Here is a 4,929-nt window from a genome sequence, read left to right as displayed (position 1 = left end):
TCAAACCGGATCGCTGATTTCTATTTTTTTTATTATTATTTTGGCTTGGCCTTTCCTTCTTTAGCTATCCTAGACCAGGTTGTGCAACCGTGCCCTGTCCGCATGTCATTATACATGCTGACTAAAAAGTTGAATAACTCGAAATCTACGAAGCTCTCCGTGGTTTGGATAAAACGTTTTCTAGACCAAGGATGGATATAGTTTAGCTCGCTAGCATTGACGCTATTTATTTAGCATTAAGATGGACGCACACAACAGGATATCTGTACTGTGTGTGCACCCTCTAAATCGCCTCGGCAGTCTGTGCGTCCAGCAGGCGGCAGTATATGAGTTAAAAGACTGAGTTTCCTGCACCCCACACACACGTTAGTATCATTGGCACAAGCACACACTGTTTACCTTTCGTCAGAAGCTTTTACAAAGGCACAAATTTAATCCGAAATCTTGATGGCAGAAGATCCACCAAGGACATTTCTCCTGGAGTCTGATTTATGGAGGTTTGAAAATCCTCTTTTCAACTGCTTTACATCGTGATTATATTTTTAATCCCTATAGCTGGAACGGTGGGGCGTTGCCATAGGAACCGGACCAATGTTAAACGCAGCGCTGGGACTCAACCATTATATAGACAGAGTAAACGTTGGCGTAAATATACGGACCTGGGATATGGCGTCCCCTAGTGTCGGGGTAGCTACTGTATATATACGGACATGGGAAGAAAGAATTAAACTGGTGATCACAACCCTCCCTAACCCCACTCTGTACATCTGTTTTTTGTACATAATTAGTGATTTATTTCGTGTAATGATATATTTTGTTATTGATGATATTGATGGCCAGCTTTGTCTTTGTGTGAACACAAACACGATGATTTGATTGGCTGATCATCTTCCCATAGCGATGATTTGATTGGCTGATGTACATATTGAGGCTAAAAAGACCTGAATGACATTTTGTGATGATTTGATTGGCTGAGCATGGAATGTGATGTATAATGATAAGAGCACCCCTCACTTCACACAAGTGTGATTTTTGTTATTCTTCATGTCATGTCTATGAATTGATTGCATTGGGTCTGATTGGAAACAAGACCATAAGGACTTATTTTTTGTGTTCTCCCTTTTGGAATCCGTGTTTGCTGTTATGTCCAATCAATATAACATAGGAATGACTTAATGGTTACTAATTTGTTAAAAAAATGTTTTTTTTTCTCCCTCCAATGCATTGGTTGGATTAAAGCAGCTATAAGAAATAATATTTGAACATTTTAATGACCTTTTCTTTCTTTTTTTCAGACAGCCAGCAATGGGTAGAACGCTCCCAAACAAAATGTAGTCTCTGTGACACATCTAGGGGCCGCAATCTGCATTCAAAGATTTTTACTAGAAGCTTTGTCATTTGTCATTGCCTGTCTGTTTCCCGATTGGTTAGTCATTGCGACCGTTTTATTTTTCTCGACCAATGACAAAGCTTCTAGGAACATCTTTGAATGCAGATTACGGCCCCTAGATGTGTCACAGAGACTACATTTTGTTTGGGAGCGTTCTACCCATTGCTGACTGTCTGAAAAAAAAAAGTAATTAAGATTTTTACATATTATTTCTTATAGCAGCTTTAATACATTTGTATGTGTACTCATTAAGATAAATACTTGTCTGATTGGTTTGACCTGTTAAATGTATTACATCATACTTTACCTGCGGAAATGAAATGCACAGCATTGTTGAAATTAAACATTGTAATTGTACCTATGCAAATATATCTGAAAATAATATTTGCAGTAGCCAATAAAGTTTTACCCCCACCCTCCCCAATTTAGTCTGCATGCCAATGAAGTCCTCCGCACACACGTCTATGTGTAGTCACTGGCACTGCTGTTGTATCCTACTGAGCTCACCTAAAATGAGCTGTGATTGCCTCTTTCTCTGGAATGTTCATTAGGGAAGTTCGAAACTTAAACTGCCCATTTAAATATAATCGGTAACCACTTGAGTAGAAGTATTCAAGTTTGTTAAGTACTCAACAACTATAGCCCCCCCCTCTCCCCGCATTAGGGGAGTTAGAAACAGCCTCATACATGACTGTATTAACTCCCCTCATTGGGGGAGAAACAATCTGTAGGATGTTTGATCATCCAATTACATCATATTTTAAAAGGTTTATATAGTATAGAAATATTTAGTGAACTATAAATAAATACTACTCTATTCTACTGTTCAGTATAGCAGGATTCCGATTTGGCACTTTAAAGGACCTCGATTGTACACAAGGTAAACCAGCATATCTGGTCACATCCTTTCACATGGCTCTTAACGTCAATGGCAATTAATATACTTTCCAGATCCTGTATTAAGGACATGTCACACAAGGGTTCCTGCAACCATCTTTTAATAAATGTCTTGGCCCAGATTAGAAAACTGAATGAATTAAATAAACATTACTGGGCATTACTCAGGAGTCAGAAAAGAATTATCTTCGCTACATTTTGTCTATTGTCTATAATACACACACACACACACACACACACACACACACACACACACACACACACACACACAGACATTACATTCATGAATCCACTTGCTGACTGGCAGTCGGTATTGAGCAAATTAGTTTGATAGGGGTTTATATGTGACCATACATCAGGGGTGCCCACACTTTTTTGACTTGAGAGCTACTTTCAAAATGACCAGCTCAACAAAATCTACCCACCAAAATAATTATATTATACCATTGCTGAAAATAGTTTAAATGAGGGGGCTGAGGGGGCTTTGGAATATAGCGGAGCTGGAGATAGAAGACAAACGCACTTGGAATGTGAAATGGAGTGGGAGAAATGTACTATAGTAGGGTTTTTTGTATTTAATCTGTAATGCTACCGACATTTTTGTGCACAACACTTGAAAACAAAATATTGTGTAGTCAATTTGAACTGACAGGTCCTTTTTTATGTCAATCAAAGTCACCAAGTGGCAGAGTTTTTTAATGTATGGTCACAAATAATCCCCTATCAAACTAATTTGCTCAATACCGACAGCCGGTCAGCAAGTGGATTCATGAATGCATGTAGGCTATAGACAGTCTATATTCTCGGCAAATAACAATAATACAAAACTATATATCAAATTCCCCACTTAACAAAGAAACATTATATAATAAGGCTACATCTTATCCACCATCTTTTCAAAAGTGTCGACGAATCGTTTCGTCTCTCCCATCAGCTCCTCGTGCCTTTTCTCCTCCTCCTCTGCCTCCTGGATCAGGACCTCCAGGACAGCATCAACTGACAGGCGGGGGGGGGGGGGGGAGGTCAACGGAGGACGGGGTTTCAGATGGTACAGGTGTTGCTGGCGGTGTCGTGGGGGTCGCTGGACCAGGGGGAGCTGACTTGGACCAGCATGATGCAATAACGACCGGTGGGGTCACGGATGGTTTTGACCCTATTGCATCATGCATGTTCCTCCCAAAATAGCCATGTTGATGGGGTTTGTTCCCCCTGGTCCGTCCCAGAGCCGGTCGGGGGGGGGGGGGAGACCTTTTATTCAAGCTGAATAAAAGGTCAATATAGAAAGTAATGTATAAACAACTTTACCTTGTATTTAGTGGCATCCCCTCCATTTGTTAATGATGTAGCTGTGAAATATGCCAGGGTTTAGTTGAAACGTTTTGCTATATAGGTATGCTTTTATGCTACTCCGTGGACCAGTAGCTATTGGCCTAAATACATGTCAAGAAGACCTATAGAAGCAATAAGCCTAAAATAGGTGACATTTTGGTGTGGTAGGCCCATTTACTAAACAGCATTTGTTTTATTCATCTCCTTAATTATCAGTGAAGTATGCAAATGTAATTGCTTGTTGGTTGAGTGTGACATGTACAAAGGTGAGTGTTGGTGGATGGCAAGTTCAACATGGAAATAAATAATACTTAAGGCTAGGCATACATAGTCTGGATTTTCGGTGGTTAGGTGACCACCGAACTACAACATGACGTCACGAGACGCGGTGAAAATCAAACCACCGCCACCGCTCCAGCCCTTCTCTCTGTTTTTACTCACGTTATTTCAGCTCCGGTGGTCAGCTCACCACCGGAGCGGTGGTCACCTCACCACTGAAAATCCAGACTATGAATAGGCCTTTACTCCCAAGCTTCTGATGAAGAATTCCTTTTGTTGGAAATGAACATATTCATATTTTGCCCTGAGCATGATAAGCTCTCTGGTGCCAGAGGCAGTCCCTGTGAAATATCCAAAGTTTCAATTCATAAGTCTGTGTTGGATATGGTAGACTATTTGATAAACAACATAAGACAATATAAAGAGGGAACATTAAAATAACGTAACTCAACACCTAAAATCATCTCTGCAGGCACACGTTACCCGCTAGTTTGTAGTTATATTGCATTGCATCGTGTATATGTTTGTGTCACATGTGGATTTCATTAATAGCCTATCCAAAATTCATGGACATTTAAAAGGGACCCTATGTAAAGTATACAAACTTTACTGGGGGTTCCCAGAGGGGCTAACACAGACAGTATATATGAAAAAGTAAATTGGTAGAAAAAAAATACAAGTGTAGGCCTATGTGTGATGTTTGTGAGTGGAAGAGTGGAAAACCTTTTGAACTGTTATATTTGATCCATCAAATGGTTTCTATATTATAAGTTTATATTTAAAATATGGTTTAGTGAAGTTAGACTTTGATGAGATCACAGTAGGCCTGCTGTTCCACTGTATTACACGGTACCATGGCTCCCCCTAGCGGCCGTCTATGGTATGTGCACCGTGCACGCTTCCAGCAGCAGCAGCGCTAGACTGCGCAATGTGCGCATGTGCAAAACCCTATGAGCGTTTGGTGTGAATGTTTGTTATTAATATACAGAGAAAACTAAAAGGTTTCGTTTGAAAACAGTGTCGTCGTCTTAGTA

The sequence above is a fragment of the Protomyctophum bolini genome (assembly GCF_963924005.1).
Source record: "Protomyctophum bolini genome assembly, chromosome: 9".
Taxonomy (NCBI): domain Eukaryota; kingdom Metazoa; phylum Chordata; class Actinopteri; order Myctophiformes; family Myctophidae; genus Protomyctophum; species Protomyctophum bolini.
This window is presented reverse-complemented; position numbering follows the sequence as displayed.